The sequence below is a fragment of the Spinacia oleracea genome, chromosome 4, assembly GCF_020520425.1.
Source record: "Spinacia oleracea cultivar Varoflay chromosome 4, BTI_SOV_V1, whole genome shotgun sequence".
NCBI lineage: Eukaryota > Viridiplantae > Streptophyta > Magnoliopsida > Caryophyllales > Amaranthaceae > Spinacia > Spinacia oleracea.
The window spans coordinates 36,048,804-36,070,500 of record NC_079490.1 but is presented as its reverse complement, the minus strand read 5'-3'; the positions used below and the strand labels follow the sequence as shown (position 1 = coordinate 36,070,500).

The following is a 21,697-nucleotide window of genomic DNA, read 5'->3' as shown; positions in this document are numbered from 1 at the left end:
CTCAATCAAACATTAGTAAATTACACGAAGTATATAAAAATTAGCAATCAAAAGTAAGGATGCAGGTAGTCCCACAATATTGCTCCTCCCAATCACTACTGCTCTCTTTCTATAATTTCCATCTCATACCTAAGCAACAACTCAACACAACCGCATGGAACCCAAAAGGTTTATTACCATCGATAAATCTGTTATCAGACCTAAAATTTAAGTTAAACATGTTTTTATGCATTCACAAAGATACTGATTACAAATCATAGGTCTAATTTGGAAAAGACGTGAGATGTATTTTTAATTGTTATATGCGCATTCACAATGATTTAATTTTCCCCAAACTGTAGTTATTGTTTAAATCTACAATAAGAAATACCACATAAACAATGATCCAAAATAGCAATTAAACTGTAGATTTAATCATTTGTACCCGCAGTGTATTAGACTTTACTGTTTATCATTTAAAAATATGCTACGGCCTCTGGTAATTTGGACCAAACTGTAGATTTAAACATGTATCAATGTCTTAGCTACATATCCTAAAGTCCAAATCTTTGGTAACAAAAACAACCTTAAAATAAAGACAACAATAATCAATAAAAATATTGAAACTTTACCTTGAGAAAACCATCAATCAAATCCATCTGATTATTCCTTTCATCAATCAAATCCATCTTTCTCGCAAAAATTTGAGCCTCAACACCATTTAAACCCGTAATATCGTTAATCATACCGTTAGATTGATAATGACAATCATATGGTGAATCCAACCACACCTGATTACTCCTTCCAACCAACAAAACCCATATCAGGATCAGGACCCTTAAAACAATCCAACATAATCTTATGACTAAAACCAAGAGAATTGTTATTATTATTACAATTTAATCGCATCTGATTAATTCTCTGATCCACCAAATTAATCTTTCCCTCCAAAACCTTGACAAAATCGATCAAACCCTCAAACCCTAATCGATCGATAACCTGATCCTCTGTTTCACATCGTTGCGTAGATGAAACACCCACATCTTACTTGTTTTGATGATCTGAAGGCTGCAAATCAGATTTCTAAAACCTAATCAAAAGTAAAACCTCGTTATAAATATGTTTTCAGTTAGTAATGAAAATGCAAAAACGAAAACAAAACAACAATTAAATCCTTAGTTTGTAAAATCGGAGTCGCACAAACAGAACCAAATCCAAAAAAACAACAAAATTGATGCAAAAAAATTAAAAAAATAAAAGGAATTAAAAAATAAATCGAAGATGAGAGAGAACTAAAGATTTGAGATCTTTGACTCTTTGAGTGAAGGGAGGAGAGAGAAAATATGAGAGTGAAGCGGCGTAGAGTGAACTTTGTGTTTTACGCTGTTGGGTTTGAAAGTTAAAGGGGAAGGGTATTTTTGTCGTTTACGTGGGGGACACGAAAAGCGTGATTACCAAATTACCAAAAGCATTCATCATCACATCAGATAACCATTCATCAGACAAAGATATTCAAAAGGATTGGCAATAAACCAAGACTGATTATCAGAGTGATTGTCCAACAGAAGGAGTTACTATCGTATCAACATTTTGTCATAGCAATTCTCAACCTCATAGTAACAAAAATAATCCACATAAACACTTTAACACTCAAAATCCCTTATCAAACCTAAGAAAAAAGAGTAATTTAGTTTATTAAGAGCAAATATTAATGAATGTCACATTTGTAGCAAACTAAAATGACACCAGTAATTCAACTCTTAGAGATAGATTAATCTCTCATGACCTTAACATTCTTCCTACCCTTATAACCCCAACAATTTAGTTCAAATTTTGGTTCAACAATTTGATCTCATGTCCATTTGAAAGCGATAATGTTTTCCCCGTATACGGAGTAGTTGTAGTCTATAGCCCTGCCTCAGTCAGAACACCAACAATATGCCAATAATATGTATCAATATGCCAATAAATATGTGTCAATATGCCACAATAAATATGTTAATATGCCAATAATATGTGTCTGTTTTACAACACTGAGCCTGAGCTAGTTCATGAATAACAATAGCAATTTCATGTCATGTAGAAAGCGATAACGGACTTGGTTCCTTTCTCGAAACCTAGTAGATTTTTCAAAGCAAAAAGATATGAGTACCATTAGCAATCATTTTCCCAAAGAAATAGTTCAAAGAACAGGCATACTTTGCTTCAGTTATTGACACTTAAACTTACCCCAGACCATTAATGATTCAAGGCAACGAAACAAAGGAAAAAGATGAATGATAAAAGGCAATGCAAGCAAGATTTTTTACCAAGATAAAGGTGAAAACCTTTGAAACAATTGTTCCACCATCTGCTTCAACTTGCCGGAACTTTGGCCTATTCCGAAATGCACAAACCAAAAGAGTGCAATTGGAATTCCAGTCCTGCTGATGTCCAAATTTCATAGTGATCAGCTAAAAAATCATAAACTCAAAGTAATTGGCGTTTTTTTAAGACATACGCAGATGAGAAAATGAATCAAATTGACCAAATACATGAAGAATTAGAAATAAGAATGTATTTTTTTTCAATTGATTGACAAAAGATTGTATTTTTCAATCAAATTAGCAATTAAACAAAATGGTAAGAGGATATTCATAATTTCATACCTGATGAAGAAGCCATTGCCTCAGTAAAAACTTCACCCAAAAATAATCAACGTGAGGGTTTTGAAACCCTAATTAATCGACCGATGCCGCCTCCTTCTGGTTAATCGAAAATTACACGAAATTGAAATAAGTAAAGCAAAATTGAAACCCTAATTAATCGAAAACAAAAAGTTGGGAAACTTAACAGGTTAGATGATGATGAGGGTTTTGATTTTTGAAGAGATTCAACGTGAAAAGGGCCGACCGATGCCGCCTCCATCTCCATCTCCACCAATTGATGATTAAAAAACCTCAATAACACAAAGATCAAACGAATAAGAACATAAGTTTTAATCCGAATTTACCGAATCTTTGAGAAGAGAATAGAACGGAAAAACGGCGAGTTATCTCACCCGGATCTCCAGAAGATCAGACGTTAATGGTGATGGTGATGGTGATGGTGATGGTGATGGCGGTGGCGAAGGCGAGAGGCGGAGGAGAGAGAGTCTGCGTGTGCGGTGAAAGAACCACGAAATATTTAGGGTTTGGAATGGAGGATGGGGTTTGGTGGAAGAGGATTAGAGGAAGAAGATCGAAGAAGATGAAGAGGAAGAGGAAGGAGAGAGAAAACGGGAGGGAGGTTGAGGGAGGTTAGGGACGCCGAAGACCTAGGAGAGAGAAAGAGAGGTATGTGCGAGACTCAGTGAGAGTGTGAGAGTGAAAGGGTGGGGGGGTTTAATTAGGGGGTAATTTCGTCAATTCATAGGGGGACACGTCCGGCCTGATTCCCTAACGGGACACGTAGGCAACCTCATTTCGAGGCCCGGCCACTTTAATACAAAAAAATTCAAAATTTCCTCAAGTAAGGGCATCCTAAAAATCAAATCAAATCAAATTTCAAAATTCAAAATTGCTGTTGTTTTTATTCCAAATGTGCCAATTCAAAGCAAAGCATGTTCAAGCGGAATTTGACACAATAACTCTTTATTTTGCCCTAAGGCCTTCAAACCTAATTCAAATACAAAGTCAGGATCAAGTGAAGGAAAGTTCAAAAGACTTTTCACTTCCATAACACATCTTCTAAACACATGTTCTAAACACATTTTCCAAACGTATTCTAAACACAATTCCTTCCAATACAATTTCAAACACATTTAGCCTACAAAGATCTAGGGTCGGGCGACTATGCTCTCGAGTCTTGGCACCTTGATTACTATCCCCTGACTCCTCCCGCAATCAATCATCAATCTTCCCCTTGCCCAAGCGGCGGGAGAAGGAACTTGCAAGCCTTCCAAGACGGGAGGACGACGAACCTCCTGTGGATTCCGAACGGTCAAGCACCGGACAGGCCACACTCCCGTCACCTTCCTCATAGTCAGTTGATGCAGGACGTCTAGCTCTAGAACCTCGGACTCTAGCTGGTCTGGAGAAAGAAATGTCCCTCTGGCTTAGGCCTCTCATCCATATAATGTACCCCGCAGACAGAGTAACTGACTCAGGTGGGAACTGGATACTCAAGAACGGTTTGGCAACCCAATACCGCCTCCAAACTTCAAGTCAATTTGCATTCAGCGCAACAGGTTTCGGGTTCTCGTCAATACAGTCCGAGATCTCCTGTCTCAAGCCATACTGTCTCATCACTCGGGCAGGCGAGTAGAAGACCAGCATTGTGAGGCTTGGCACCCTCAAAGCAATAGAACCAGGGGCATGTTTCATAGCAGCAATCCCTCACCAAGGAACTACCCACCTTATACAAGATTCAACCCCAGAGAGTGTACAGCGTCACTCATCCAATGAAAGCCAGCCATGCAGCATGGGTCGCACAGTGAACCCCTTTCTATTATAGCTCGCCATGTTCTCCGGTGGTGCCACCAACATGAGCCTCTCCATAAGCCAAACCTTGGGGAATATACAAGAAGCACATTTCGAAATTCAACATTCAAAATTCAAATACAAATACAAAATTCAACATACAAGAGAACTCCAGATCCTTACTTGGAGTAACACCAGACTTCCCGATGGCAAAGAAGAGGGGTCCGACTTCAGCATAGCAAGGCCAATCAATGTTTCGCCAATCACAAGCGGCATTGGGTCCCGACCATTACCAAACTGCTCTACAATCTCTATTAGGGAGGCATCACCATTACCAAACCCCTGCTTCGAAAAGAGGAAGCGAGCGAATATACAAAGACTCAAGGCTCTCAGGCGAAAAACTTTAGGAACATCAAGCCCAGCAAAGTAGGTGACAAAGAGGGACAATTTCACCCCTTTGCGGTATACAACAGCACTCAAAAGTGGGGGCTTCAAGCCCAAATACCTTTCAAAACTCAAGAAATAGTGTTCTTTAACACTAGGCATGCATGGCTCCAGCATCAAGGGCCACCCCAATATGGCACTAAATTCCTCAGGAAGGGGACATACCTCATTATTTCCAAAACGGAAGACGTGATGATTCGGGTCCCAAGCCTCCAGAGCAGCAAGAATGAAGTGCAAATCCAATTGTACTAACTGGAAAGAGACGAGCACTCCAAGATGCATGCCAACAAGCTCCTTTTTCTCCAATTTCCCTAGCGAACCAAGCCACGAGTTCAAGGCACTTTCAAAGGACACAACCATACTTTCTTTTCTTTTCGAGAGGAAGCAGTATGCAATGATAGCAGGGAAGGATTGATGCAAGAAATGATCCAACAAGCTCCCTATTTATACAAGAGTTGGCTTGTACGTCAGCCCACAGGCGCCAGACACCAAGCCCGCGCCAGACGCCGGGAGCCTGCACCAAAGGACGAGGCCATCGTCCTCTGTTATGACTCCGAGTACACACTCTTTAGTGTTTCGGACAGCAGAGTACAACCTCCATTATTCAAGATTCCAAAGCCGCAAGCCGCGCAATTTCAAGCAGTCCAGATCAACGCTTCGGGCTGATTTCGGATCAATTTTTTTTTTTAAATTCAAGCATTCTAGTCCTAGATCGGCGTCCTAAGTCGAGTCTGCATGTGCATTGGCAAAAGTTGAATATACTTTGACTTGCGCTTTTCCTAACCAAAAAACCTCAGTCAAAGTGGGGGCTTATAGTGGGTATATACACCCGAAAAAATGGGCAAATTTTTTCAAACTTTTTGCAAAATTATCATGCATGCATATAGCTACAAAATTTCAAGGCACACACTACACATACAATTTCAAGCATTCAAACATACAAAAAACCAATCTTCAAACTTCAAACCAATTCAAGTTCAAAGCCATACAAACCATACAAAAATTCAAGTTTCAAGCCATACAAATACAATACAATCCAGCCTATACAAAATCAACCCAGGCAAGCTGGAACTCGCTACCATGTAGGGTAAGTCTGATTCATCATCAGCGGTGACGTCAACCACAGGCGCCTTGTCCCTGTTTCGCCTCCTAAGGCGCTCCAGCTCCCGATCCAGCTCCGTCCCAAGGGTACTAGGATCCTCCTCCGAGATACGAAGTGTGCCAGTGGAGGGATGAACTCCCTGCTGAGAAGAGGAATACTGATAAGGCGGCGGCATCGGCATATACGGGTATGACCCAAACATCTGAGCCTGGCGCATCCTCTCCATCTCCGCATAGCAAGCCCATGAACCTGCACCCCAAGGTTGAGGACCACTTCCTCAGAAGTAGTAACCAGAAGGAGGAACAAAGGGCCGTGAACCGCTAGCACCTCCAAATGAATGCCTGGTGGGATCAACATGTACAAAAGGGGAAGCTCCCCGCTAAGCATCAGAATGCCTCTGATGAGCACCAGCACCAGACCCCTGTCCCAGCTCCAAGCTCGGTCCCTCCTGTCTCAAGGACGTCTATGCCTGAGGCTCCCTGTCAACAGAGTCTCTACGGTCTTGACGACGCTCCTATACAAAATACAATTTCAAGAATCAATTTCCTAGTTGGAATTTCCAGTATACAAGCTTCAAGATCAAGTGAGGTACCTCTCTGTTCCGGCCAGAAAGCTTCCGGGTCAGCTTGGCGCACTGCCTCTTCCAAGAATCAAGCAAAAGCATCCAGCGACGCACTCTCACCCGAGGCGCCTGCATACAAGTTACAAATAGTTTCAAAAATGCAACAGTACTTACAGGGGCGTAATGCTCAGGTACAGCATCATATGATTTCCGGTACGGAGGAGAAACCCATGGAAAGGTCTCCACCACCTCTTTCCCGTCCAAGTTCTCATAGCGGAGGATCCTATCAGCATGAGGAATGTCCTCAGGATCAACCTCCTCCTCCTACATACAATCATACAATCATCCAATCAATACAAGAACACAATAATACAAGAATACAAGGTTCAAAAGCTCACCGGCAGTATGAAGCGTACTGGTGGAGCCAGCCTCATTAGGAAGTCGTCATAGCTCCCCTTCCTTTGTACAAAATCCCTCCAATAGCGGCAAACAGCATCGCCCCTAGCCTCCGCATAGAGTCGGGCAAGATCTTCATCCAGAGCTAGCATGGACTCCGGTGGATCCTTGGGGACAAGCCTATCCCCTGAATGGTGTTGAAGGGACACTCGCTCCCCCAAATACCACATATAGCGGTACACCCCTGGAAGCAAAACCCGCCGCCCAGACAGGAAATGGGCATAATCAGCCGAGACAGGTATAACCGCGTTGGCAAAAGGACGCCATACCACCCGCAAAGCAAACAACTCAGGCAACAGTACAAATACAAATACAAGAGAGAAAAACAGTACAAATGATAACATCTTCAGCGGATAGAACTCTCCAAGCCCTGCGAGAAGCCGCCAAAGACGCACCAACGCGCACTGCTCCTATCCAAGAGGCAGCATACGGGTAAGCCGCATCTCTAGCACGCTCCGGCGCCAAAGTCGGAAAGTGCTCATAGATCCAAATCTTTCAAGGAACAAGCAAAACATCAGTCAAGTTAAAAATACAAGCATACAAGTACAAAGCACAAAGTACAAGGAGTCTCAATTACCTCCAGTACGCTCCACAGAGAAGCCATGCTCGGGTCGCTCCCTAGTGCAGTCCGGGAGGCCCGCTTCATCTCGTACAAAAGGTGGCTCTATGCCAAGTCACCCCAGTTATAGCACGAAACAACTCCCAAGTCCCGCAAAGCGGACAAGAATTTGATGTGCACCTGACTATTCCTACTCGGGGCCATCACTCTGCTCACCAAGGCTAGGAGGAAGAGCCTAACCCTCTGCTCTGCGGACACACCCCCACCGCAGATAGCCTCCACAATCACCTTCACGGAAGCGTGAGCATCATCATCAGACAAGTCAACAACAGGGCCGAGCAAGTCCCTTGCAGCAGCCGAGCGCCACGTCAGCTCAGAATTAAAGGTCACATTCCTCTCCGAAAAAGGAAGACCTGTAATCATAGCAAATTCAATAGGGGTGATAGTAATCTCCCCCCATGCCATGTGGAAAGTGTTCGTGGTATCCCACCACCGATCTAACAAAGCCCACAAACGGTTCTTAATCCCCGTTCTCCTCGGAGAACCTCCCATGGTGCGCCAGAAATCGGCCAAGCCCATCTGCGACCAAATCCCATAGCCTCCTCATCAGCACAAAGAGCTTTAAAGGCCCTCTGAACCTCCACCAAGGACCAGTAAGTACGGAATGGCTTTCCATCGGCCTACAGGTGAACGAGTTAGCTCAAGACCTATACAATTACAAAGTACAAATTCAAAGCACAGTACAAGACTCACCATACCAGCGCGAGGCCTGAGACAAGTGCCAATCCGGCAGAAACACCAGGTCGGAAGGGATCCAACCAGTACTAGGGAAAGCGTGCGCATCTCGGGGAGCCAAACCCCCACCTGGCGCATTTATTGCAGCCGCTTCATCATTCGAAGCGTCTTCCTCGGAAGCTCGAACCACAGATGATTCAGCGAGTTTCCTCCGAGTGTGACGAGGCATACTAAATCAAGTAACATACAAAGTGTCAAAATTCTAAACTGGGGGCTATCCTATACTGGCCTATACAAAGTCAAAAGATTCGAAACAACAATCCCCATTGGACCTCTAGTTCAAGATGCAAGTTCCTACACCAACGCCTAGGTTACCCACGCCGAAGCAGGTATTCAAGTTCCTACACCAACGCCTAGGCTACCCACGCCGAAGCAGGTATACAAGTTCTACATCAACGCCTAGGCTATCCATGCCGAAGCAGATACAAGTTCAAAAAATTCAAAAGTACAAGTTCTAACAGTTCAAGTTCAAGTGGCTATCAAACAGTTTTCTACAAGATTCAAGAAGCTTAAGCATACGAGCATCATTTCAAAGTACGAGAAAATCAAAACTACATGCAATCCTAGAGTTATTTCATAAGCAAAAACCATGAAAAACTTACATGGACAAGGCAAGAACAAGACCAAGGGAAGAGCCTAATCGACCTTTGAGAGAAAGAGCAAAAGAATTTCAAGTGAATGTGCCTCAAAATGGCACGGCAAGGGGCACTTATTTAGTGTAGCCCCGCGCCAGGCACCTCCCCAGCGCCCGGCGCTGCCCTACTGCATGCGCGAATCTGCGCGCGCGCGGTCTTCCGTGCTAATTACACGTCCTTGGCTGCTACGGTCTTCCGCACCAAGCATCAAACGTCGCATCGAACCATCCATCGAAAATACGGGTATACACCTGTATCTCCAAGTACAAACAGATGAATATTTCAAGAATACAAAGTCCAAAAAATACAACGACTCAGGCGCCCAACTCCCAACGGACCCAAGCTCAGGGAAAGTTAGTCGAAATTTTAAAATTTAAGGGCCAGTAATAAGCTCTTATCCCCAGCAAAGCACATCCCCAACGGATTAACTCCAAATATTCAAAAATTCAAGATTCAAAAAATTCAAGATTCAAAATTTTCGATGCCAAGCTCCGTCCTGAACTGAAGGCGGAAAAATACAAGTACAAACCGGAGTCATCACCAACCGCACCGAGGTAGACTCTATCCCTTTTCTAACGCCTGTTTTATGCAGGTACCGGCGTACAAAGAGTGGTCTCGATTGCAGAACATCTTGACCATTCTCCGTCCCTTTCGAAATACTTTGACTTGCGCTTTCCTAACCGAACGCTCAGTCAAAGTGGGGGCTTCTGTAGACACCTAATTCGTGTCTCCCCTTTAGGATGATGACGATACAATTATCCTTGTTAGGTGATTGGAGTAACTCCAGGCGGAAATCCCAATTGCTAAGGAAACCTCCTAAATCCAAGGTCCAAAATCCAAATTTCTTGAACTTGCCCCCCACGCACCATAAGCACATTTTGCTTATCACTTTTGAGCGTCTTTTCAGCGGTCTTCAGCATACCGTGAAGCTTAGTGAGCGTTTTGTCCAGACTATTCATAATGTAGTTCAGTTTGAACTGATCATACCCGTTATGAAGAGAATGGAGGATGGTGTCTACAGCCATTTCCTGAGAGAATTGCTGATCCAGCCGACTCATATTCTCAATGAGTCCAATCATTTTGAGAACATGTGGACTTACGGGTTCGCCTTTCTTAAGCTTGGTCTCAAGAATTTGCCTATGAGTCTCGAATCTTTCGACCCGAGCCAGATCTTGGAACATGTTCTTTAACTCACTGATGATCGTGAAAGCATCCGAGTTGATGAACGTTTTCTGTAGATCTGCACTCATGGTTGCAAGCATTAGTGTAGACACCTAATTCGTGTCTCCCCTTTGGGATGATGACGATACCATTATCCTTGTTAGGTGAGTGGAGTAACTCCAGGCGGAAATACCAATTGCTAAGGAAACCTCCTAAATCCAAGGTCCAAAATCCAAACCCCGAGGTCGTTCCCCTCCCGGAACTCGGTACAAAATACAACTTTCCAAATCCAATTTCAAAATCCAAGTACAATCTCAACTATTAGACCATCCCATTAATTTTAATAGGCCTTTTCCACTCAAAATCATATAAGGAAAGTCAAATTCGGGCGCCGACCCACAAAACCGAGCATGCCGGGCCCCGTCCCGTAAAACCGAAATTCAAAAAACCGAGAAAGGCTTGTTTTTAGACGCTAAACGATGCCTTAACCTCCAAGCAAATACAAAACGACAAACCTAGTACTATTCGTACAACAGGTACAACGCTACAAGACGAAAAAAGGACGATTCCCCATCCTTGCTTTGGCGACATATAAGCCACGTCAGCAGCGCACAACGCTGGCCACGCCAGGCGCTGGCGTGTGCTGGCGTTTTGCCTCATTCCCTCCTTTAAATACCCCTCATTTCCATCGAAAAAGGGGGAGCACAACCATACAACGTCGTAATTTCGACATTACGTCTCAAAATACAATTCAAAACTTCTCAAAAACACATACAAAATTCCTAAAATCCAAAGCAATTGGGAGCTATTGCCTAAATCTAACTAGGTAAATCCGAATCCCATTCTAATCTACTATGTTGCTTTGATTTCTAAATGATTAGCAAGTTGGTGTTTTTAATCAATAAAAAACACCACTTGCAACAATCACACATGTTTTCCAAAAATGCAAACTTTTTCAAAATACAAAATACAATTTTCAAAGATTCAAGGATGTCCAAAGTTGTTTACAATCATCTCTTAGGCTAGAATCACCATCAAACATGGGGTAATCAAAGATAAACACCTTTTAACATTTAAAGGTTTAGTCTTTGAGATTCAAAACTCCATTTTCAATATACAAGTTCAAGTCTTCAATTTTCAAATATCTTGCCATGTTTAGGGTTATTCATAGTTATTTCCCTAAACTAGGATCATTTCAAGTTCAAATTTCAATCATTTCAAGTTCAAATTTCAATCATTTCAAGTTCAAACATTTCAATATTCAATCTTTCAATTTCAGGTTCAATATGCAAAATCTAGGATATTTGGGTTGAGCAACCTCTCATAAGTTGAGATTTTTGGCTTTGAATTCGTGTCGGGCGCACTTATTTTTAAGGAGCCGCTTGGCGTTCGAATCTCATGTTCCCAAGTACAAATTTCAATTATGCACCTTTCAATATTGCAATTTCAATATCGCACCTTTCAATATCGCACTTTCAATATCGCACTTTCAATACCGCAATTTTAATACCGCAATTTCAATACCGCAATTTCTATTTCGCACTTTCAATTCCGCACCTTTACTTGCCTAGTCCATTTCTAGGCAATGTGGACCTACTCCCTAGTCCTTTTCTAGGGGGTCTTGTATTTACTAATTCGGCACTTTATTTAGTATTGTGATGTTGCTTTATGTGCTTTATCGCTTTCATCACCAACATGCTAAATACAACAACATACAAAGGTTACATCACGCTTAACGAAGATATTTTTGGACAAACCGGCCTTAGGTTCCTTAAATCAATCTTTAAAGCAAAGTGACCACCGTACAATTAGAAATTCTATTTTGCTCTAAAACTCAAACCCACATAGTCTAATCTTAGGGTTTATTTTCGAACTAATGTTGTGCCAACGTACTTGAATATTTCTAAAGCTCGCCGAATAAGCATTTTCGTTCCCGAGCCCGGATCTCACCCATCCGTTTCAAGTATTCAAGGCCTTATCCAAAAATAGAGTCATTTGCGGTTTTTCCAAACAAGACCTTAAATAAAGTTTGGTGGCGACTCCTTCGAGGTGAAAAAATTCAAACGGTTCTCTAAACGAGCCGGCCAGCCTACAAAACCCCCCCTTGTAGGGAACGGAAAATCCAAAAAACCCCCCTACAATTAGACATTTCACATCCTTGTTGGCATCAATGCGACGATTGAGGGCTTCCTGAGTGACCCCGTCGCCCGCGGCTTCGGGCATCGCCTCTTCCAGGACATACTTTTCTTCCTGCATAAGAACTACTAGCTTAGCTTCCCATTCAAGAAAATTTGTTATGTTCAGCTTGACCATAAGCTCAGAACCCATGATGATGTTTTGATTGTTGTTTTCCATAGTTAAAACTACAATTAAAATGAATAAACAAATAAATAACCATTCATAGTTTCTCTTAATAAACTTAAATTCATGCATAATTCAATGTTCATTAAGCATTTTATTCAAGTTATGTGTTCCGGCAGGTGTGAATAAAATGATTCCAAGACCCTAAAACCATTGAAGAATTAAGCACATTATGTATTTAGACTCAATTCTAAAATCTTTTAGGTCAGCAAAAGCCTTTTTCTAATAGTCTAGAAACTACTCTTGGTTAATAGGTACGTCTAAGAACTTATTAGGTAAACCTATAAATTTTGCCACGACATAAAAGGACTCCTTACTTATATCATTGAGTTTCACCAAAACTAACATGTACTCACAATTATTTGTGTACCTTACCCCTTTAGGATCAATAAGTAACACCTCCCTGAGCGTAAAACTATTAATAGATTGATGTAAAGGTTATCCAAGTAAGTGTTATTTTGGCATGGCACCTTTTAACTCAATTTTTAAATTTGGAACTTAAGGCTCTTACTATGTTGGTTAGTTTTTAAGTGAACTAAAATCCTTAATCATGCAACATAATCAAGCCATAATCTCATGCATAATTAAGACATATTTAAAGCAATAAATAACTTAAAGCATGCATAAGATAAATATGACCTAGTATGGCCCTACTTCATCTTGAAGCTTCAACTTCAAAGTCCGTCTTGAAAATGGATTGGAAACTCCGTCTTGAATTTCTCCATGGGGGGCGCCATTTTCTTCAAATAGGATAAGCTATAATTAAACTAATTACAACTATTTGATGGTACGCAGACCATATTTGAATTGAAAAACAAACTTTGGTGCATTAGGCCAATTACATTCAAATTACTGGTACGCATACCATATTTTCTATCCTATTTGGGCCATACTAGTCACTTCATAACCTGCAAAACAGTACATATACAATATATACCATTCACCCATTCATTATCATGAATGGCCCACATAGCTGGTTAGTAAAACACGTTGTAATACATCACATAAATATTTGCAGCAATTAACCAAGGGCACCAATAATCTACCAATTATTCAGTCCTTATTGATTCTAATCAAGTTGTTTTAACCTTAAAGGATTTGTAGATCTAATCAAGAGTTTATGACTAAAAATGCTCCCACTTAAACCAATAACTTTATATGTTTTACTAATTTTAAACATAAAAATGTATTTCTAGTCTAACCGGAAACATACAAGTTTAATTAAAATTTAAAGGTCATATAAATTTATAATCGAATCCATTAATTTAATTTATTTTCAGTTGAATTAAACGAATTTAAATTAATTCAAGGTTTAATTTTAGTAAAATAATTATTATAAATTAAAATTTATAATAATTATAATAATCAAAATTAAATCCCGGGAAAACAATTTAAATTATTAATTTTAAAATTAATTAAAATTATTTCCGAACTGAAAATTCAAAATTAAAACCAAAATGTGTCAATCGTCGCAAGACGAGGCACTTGAGCTTGCGCCCAAGCCCCATCGAGCCACGAGGCAACATCGCCCCTCGACTGACCGTTGCACAAGGCACGCGTAGCAGCAGCCACGCGCAAACGCAGCAAGCCAAGCCACGCTTGCGCGCAGCCTGCCCACGCACATCGCATCGCAGCAGCTTCCCTCGCGAGGCATCGCTCGCTGCACGCGAGCCATCGCTCGCTAGCGCGAGGTAGTGCGCGTTGTGGCGCAGCACGCTTACTGCCCACACGCGACTGCTCGCAGTGCCTTGCCTGTAGCCCATCGCTCATCGCCCATCACATAGCACACACGGCCAGCACCATTGCCTCGCGCGCGCACCATGCTATGTTGCTCGATGCATTCGTACCGCACGGGCAACGAGCTCCCTTGCTCGTCGGCGCGTGCCTGCACTATACAACACCCCTTAAGGGTAACATGTAATGTCCTTTGCTTTGTGCGTGCAACATTTATGAGCGTTTTTCATAAAAATTTAAAATTTTTAATTCAAAATTAATGACAAATTAATAAATCATATTAATTTCATAATTTTAGGGCGAAAAATGGAAAATTTATTAATTAATTAATTTCCGATTAACATGGATTCAAATCTAGGTCATAAAAAATTAAAATTTATCACAAATTAACAATTTTTATGGTGGTTTTTAATCATGGATACCTAATTAAATCATTAATTAATTATGAAAATCAAATCAATTCTAAATTATTCGAATTTCAATAAATTAATCATAATTACAAATTAGGTTGTATAATTAACAAGTCTAGGCATTCAAATTTTAAACATATATAGTAGGTCAATCAATTAAAGATTTATCAACAAGAATCGCAAATATTCAATTTAACATCTTAAATTTACAAACTTTAGCGTTCGAAAAACTAAAACCTCCGAAAAGTCATAATTAGGCTTCGAATTTGGGAATTCTGGGTTCGGCCGAAAAATAATAATTTCGTCAAAATTTTAGAATGCCTTTTACATGCGGAATTGAAACAAAAATCACTCGATTTGGATGAGTAACGAAGAAACTTCCGAAAAACAGCGTACATATAATTAAATAAACGCAATTTGCAATTAATTAACAATTACGAAAATTAATCACCCCTTTTTAATTCTATGCAAATTTGTAAAATTTAACTATATTTAAGAAATTATAGATCATGCAATTAATAAGGGGCTCACCACTGTTAGGTTATGATACATATGAACAACATAAATCATGCGGAAAAACCTTAATGGCAGGAATCATATTAATTGCACATAATCATATAATTAGTCTAGGATGCATACACTTTGTAGCGTGCCCTCCCTAGCTGCGCCCGAACCGAACAAGAACAAGTCTTTAGGACTCCAAGTGTCGTCCCTCCGTAGATAGTCCACAGCACGTCCGGATCCGCCTTAAGATTGACCAACTAGAATCGCCCTTAAGGTACTATTATTTTCGGCTAGATAGGCAAGGTTTATGGATGATTTTTCTGCTTAAAAATCCTAGCTTTTATTGTTTGAATACTTATTAAACTCGTCTATAAATTTGTGACCCTAGGCACATATTTAATCCTATTAGAATACCAAATTATTTAATTAGAATCCCTTTAGAACTCTATTTAATTAATTTCTATCTTCTAGGATTAGGATTTAATCATAGCACGAATTCCGATAGCTTTAGGATTCGTATAGGACACCAACGCACACAAGCATGAGCACCGCAAAGCCCGCGCGCATGCCTCGCGGCCCACGCAAGCTGCACGGCGCGCATCCCATTGCTCGTAGCCCACTTTGTTCCGTGCGCGCGCCATGCCTTGCTGGGCCTGGCCTTGCGCTGGGCCTGGCGAGGCTTTGGCGTGTGTGTTGATGCGTATGGCTTGCTGGGCGAGGGCATGGCTTCGTGATGGGCCTTCGTCTAGCAAGTCTCGTCCGATGCTAATTCGTACGATACGCTTCCGATTAAATTCCCGATTCCGGAATTCATTCCCGATACGAACAATATTTAACATTTCCGGTTCCGGAATTAATTTCCGTTTCGAACAAATATTTAATATTTCCGTTTCCCGAATTATTTTCTGATTCAGATTATATTTCCGATTCTGACAATATTTTCGTTTCCGGCAATATTTCCGATTCCGGTAATATTTCCATTTCCGATAATATTTTCCGATACGTACCATGTTTCCGTTTCCGGCAACATCTACGTCTTGGATAATATTTATATTTCCAATACGATCCATATTTCCGTTTCCGGCAATATCATCGTTTCCAGAGTATTCATTTACTTGCCTTTGACGATCTCAGCTCCCACGTAAACCAAGATACGTCGATTCCGAATATCCATAGATGGAGTATTTAATGCCATTAAATACTTGATCCGTTTACGTACTATTTGTGTGACCCTACGGGTTCAGTCAAGAGTAAGCTATGGATTAATATCATTAATTCCACTTGAACTAAAGCGGCCTCTAGCTAGGCATTCAGCTCACTTGATCTCACTGAATTATTAACTTGTTAATTAATACTGAACCGCATTTATTAGAATTAACATTAAATGCATACTTGGACCAAGGGCATTATTTCCTTCATCGGCGAGCTTCCTCCGAGTGTGACGAGGCATACTAAATCAAGTGGAGTACAAAGTGTCAAAATTCTAAACTGGGGGCTATCCTATACTAGCCTATACAAAGCAAAAAAAAAATTCAAAACAAATCCCCAGTGGGCCTCTAGTTCAAAGTACAAGTTCTACACCAACGCCTAGGCTACCCACGCCGAAGCAGGTATACAAGTTCTACACCAGCGCCGAGGCTACCCACGCCGAAGCAGGTATACAAGTTCAACACCAATGCCTAGGCTACCCATGCCGAAGCCATCATTTCAAAACTCTACAAAACAACCTCAAGGCATCCTAACCTATTTCTCTACCTGAGACCCCGCTAGGTCACCAGCGAGACTACTATCTACATATACCAGGTACAAGATTCAAGAAAACTTTCAAAAGTTCAAGTTCCAACAGTTCAAGTTCGAGTGGCTATCAAACAGTTTTCTACAAGATTCAAGAAGCTTAAGCATACAAGCATCATTTCAAAGTACGAGAATATCAAAACTACATGCAATCCTAGAGTTATTTCATAAGAAAAACATGAAATACTTACATTGGATAAGGCAAGAACAGGATCAAGGGAGGACAATTCGACCTTTGAGAGAGAAAGAGAGCAAGAAAGCAAGAGATTGCTCCTCAAAATGGCACGGCAAGGGGCGCTTATATAGCGCAGCCCCGCGTCGTACGCGGGCCCAACGCCCAGCGCTGCTTGCTGCATGCGCGAATCTTCAGCGCGCACGGTCTCCCGTGCTGATTGCACGTCCTTTGCTGCTACGGTCTTCCGCACCAAGCATCAAACGTCGCATCAGGCCATCCATCGAAAATACGGGTATACACATGTATCTCCAAGTACAAATAGATGAATATTTCAAGAATACAAAGTCCAAAAAATACAACGACTCAGGCGTTCAAATCCCAACGGACCCAAGCTCCGGGAAAGTCAGTCGAAATTTCAAAATCCTAAGGGCTAGTAAAAAGCACTTATCCCCAGCAAAGCACATCCCCAACGGATCAACTCCGGGTGTTCAAATTCAAAAATTCAAGATTCAAAATTTTCGATGCCAAGCTACGTCCTGAACCGAAGGCGGAAAAGTACAAGTACAAATCGGAGTCGTCACAACCGCACCGAGGTAGACTCTATCCTTTTTTCTAACGCCTGTTTTATGCAGGTACCGGAGTATAAAGAGTGGTCTCGATTGCGGAACATCTTGATCATTCTCCGTTCCTTTCGAAATAATTTGACATGCGCTTTTCTAACCGAACGCTCAGTCAAAGTGGGGGCTTCTGTAGACACCTAATTTGTGTCTCCCCTCTGGGATGATGATGATACCATTATCCTTACTAGGCGGATGGAATAACTCCAGGCGGAAATCCCAATTGCTAAGAACATTTCCAAAATTCAAAATCTAAAATCCAATTCCCGAGGCCGTTCCCCTTTCGGTTCTCGGTACAAAATACAACTTTCAAAAAACCAATTTCAAAATCCAAGTACAATCTCATCTAGTAGACCATCCCATTGCTTTGGCGGCATTCACGCCACGTCACCAGCGCTCAGCGCCGCTTTGGCGTGTTGCGCTGGCGTATGCTGGCGTCTTGCACCCATTCCTCCTATAAATACCCCTCATTTTCAGCATTAGAGGAGGAGGAGATAACAAATACAACGTCGTAATACTGACATTAAGCCTCAAAATACAAATAAAAAACCCTTCAAAAACACATACAAAATTTCTAATTCTAAGGAATTGGGATCTCTAAAAGGAATTCTTGCCTAAACCTAAATAGGTAATTCCGAATCCCACCATATTCAATCATGTCTTTTTTATTTCAAAATGATTAGCAAGTTGGCATTTTTATTATTAAAAATGTCACTTGCAACAATCATACATCTTTTAAAAAATCCAAACTTTTCAAAATACAAAAATGCAAACTTTCAAGATTCAAGGATGTTCAAAGTTGCTTGCAATCACCTCTTTGAACTAGAATCACTTTCAAGCATGGAGTAATCAAAGATGACACCTTTTAATCCTTAAAGGTTTAGTCTTTTGAGATTCAAAACTCCATTTTTCAATATTCAAGTTCAAGTTTCAAATTTCAAGATCCCGCCATGTTTAGGGTTGTTCATGACTACTTCCCTAAACTAGGATCCTTTCAAGTAAGAGCATATCAAAGATCTAACCTTTTCAACATTAAAAAGCCGGATCTTGGAGATTCAAGTCTCTTAAATTTCAATATTTCAAATACATGTTCAATATTTCAATTTCAAGTTCAAGTTCAAGCATTTCAAGTTCAATATTTCAATATTCAAGTTTTCAAGTTCAAGTTCAATATGCAAAGTCTAGGATATTTGGGTTGAGCAACCTCTCCCAAGTTGAGTTTTTTGGCTTTGAATTCGTGTCGGGCGCACTTAATTTTAAGGAGCCGCTTGGCGTTCAAATCTCATGTGCCCAAGTACAAGTTTCAATTATGCACCTTTCAATATTGCAATTTCAATATCGCACCTTTCAATTCTGCAATTTCAATACCGCAATTTCAATACCGCACTTTCAATATCGCACTTTCAATTCCGCAATTTCAATAACGCACTTCCAATTCCGCAATTTCAATATCGCACCTTTCAACTCCGCATCTTTACTTGCCTAGTCCATTTCTAGGCAATGTGGACCTACTCCCTAGTCCATCTCTAGCGGGTCTTGTATTTACTAATTCCGCACTTTATTTAGTATTGTGATGTTGCTTTATTTTCTTTATTGCTTTCATCACCGCACATGCTAAATACAACCTAATACAAGGTTACATCACGCTTAAAAAAAATAATTTCTTGGACAAACCGGTCTTAGGTTCCTTTAAATTAATCTTTAAAGCAAAGTGACCACCATACAATTAGAGATTCAATTTGCTCTAAATTCAAACCCACATAGTCTAATCTAGGGTATATTTTCGAAAATGTTCTGCCAACGTACTTGAATATTTCTAAAGCTCACGGAATAAGCATTTCATTCCTGTGCCCGGATCTCACCCATCCGTTTCGAGGATTCAATGCCTTATCCAAAATAGAGTCACTTGCGGTCTTTCCAAACGAGACTTTAAACAATGTTTGGTGCGCGACTCCTTCGAGGTACAAAAATACAATGCTTTTCTAAACAACCGCCCCTCTTGTAGAACGGGAAACAAGTGGCACAAAAAAAAAACCTCCTACAGAGATTGTGGAGAAATTTGCTAGTGGTTGGGACCCAATGCCGCTCGTGATTGGCGAAACATTGATGGGCCTTGATATGCTGAAGTCGGACCCCTCTTCTTTGTCGTCGGGAAGTCCGGTATTAATCCAAGTAAGGATCTGGAGATTTCTTGTATATTGGAATTGTACTTGTATTTTGAATGTTGAATTTTGAATTTCTTTTCTTCTATTCTCCCCAAGGTCTGGCTTATGGAGAGGCTGATCATGCTGGTGGCACCACCAGAGAACATGGAAAGCTATAATGGAAAAGGGTTCACTGTGCGGCCCATGATGTATGGTCGGCTTTCATTGGATGAGTGGCTATGCGCACTTTCTGGGGTTGAATCTTGTATAAGGTGGGTAGTTCCTTGTTGGGGAATTGCTGCTATGAGACATGCCGCTGGCTCTACTGCTTTGAGGGTGCCAAGCCTCACAATTTTAGTCTTCTACTCGCCTGCTCGAGTGATGAGACAGTAAGGCTTGAAACAAGAAATCCCGGATTGTGCTGAGGAGCATCCGAAACCCGTTGCACTGAATGCTGGTTGACTAGAAGTTTCGAGGCGGTATTGGGTCGCCAAACCATTCTTGAGTATTCAATACCTACCTGAGCCTGCTACTCTTTTTGCGGGATATATTGTATGGATGAAAGGCCCAAGCCAAAGGGACATTTCTTTCTCCGGACCAGCAAGAGTCCGAGGTTCTAGGGCTAGACACCCTGCAACAACTAATCATGAGGAAGGTGACGGGAGCGTGGCCCGTCCGGTGCTTGACCGTTCTTAGTCCAAAGGAGGTTTGTCATCCTCCTGTTTTGGAAAACTAGCAAGTTCCTTCTCCCGCCACTAGGGCAAGGGGAAGATTGATGAATGACTGCGGGAAGAGCCAGGGGATAGTACTCAAGGTGCTAAGACTCAAGAGCGTAGTTGCCCGTCTCCAGATCTTTGTAAGCTCAAGGTGTTTGAAGTTGTATTAGTAGGAAGTGTGTTTAAGAATGTGTTTAGAAAACGTGTTTAGGAAGTGTGTTTATTGGAAGTGAAAAGTCTTTGAACTTTGCTTCACTTGATCCCAACATTGTATTTGAATTATCTTTGAAGTCCTTAGAGCCAAATAAAGAGTTATTGTGTTAAATTCTGCTTAAACATGTTTTGCTTTGGATTCGCACATTTGGAATAAAGACAACAACAACAATTGAATTTTGATTTGATTTTTTAGGATGCCCTTAATTGAGGAAATTTTGAATTTTTTTGTATTAAAGTGGCCGGGCCTCGGAATGAGGTTGCCTACGTGTCCCGTTAAGGAATCAGGCCGAACGTAGTTCTAACTTACAAAACTTTTTGAATTTGACTTTGAATTTTGAATCTAGAACTTAGACATAGAACTTCTTGAGCTGATTGAAGTTTGTCAAGGATCGGAATTCTGTCCCATCGACATCTGTTAATTCGACTGCTCCCCCGGAGAGGATTTTCTTGACAATGTATGGTCCTGGCCAGTTAGGTTTGAATTTTCCCCTTGGGTCCATGACGCTCTTGCGAAGGGCTTTCAGGACAAGCTCGCCTTCCTTGATGTTTTAGGTTCTGACCCTCTTGTTGAAATGTCTGGCCACTCGGCGCTGATAGACTTATACATGGTGGACGGCTTGAAGCCGGCGCTCGTCGAGCATGAATAGCTCGTCATATCTTGCTTGTACCCATGCAGCTTCTTGGATTTTGCTTTCGAGGACTATCCTGAGAGAAGGTAGCTCTAGCTCAATGTTGTATTGCTTCCATTCCATCGACCAATGAAAATGGGGTTCCGCCCGTTGAGGTGCGGATTGATGTTCGATACCCCCACAACGCAAAGTGCAGCTTCTGGGGCCAGTGTTTGTAATTGGTTGTCATTTTCATGATGATGTCTTTGACATTCTTGTTGGCTAC

At 41.2% G+C, this 21,697-nt stretch overlaps 1 long non-coding RNA gene across 1 annotated transcript; it reads right to left on the bottom strand.

Moving 5' to 3' along the window:
• Positions 1-954: 954 nt before the first annotated feature.
• LOC130460079 (uncharacterized) lies at positions 955-2,787 on the bottom strand. Its single transcript, XR_008919982.1, has 3 exons — positions 2,628-2,787; positions 2,289-2,402; positions 955-1,069 (listed from the first exon to the last, which is right to left on the bottom strand). It is a non-coding gene; the product is annotated as an uncharacterized lncRNA (long non-coding RNA).
• Positions 2,788-21,697: the final 18,910 nt, after the last annotated feature.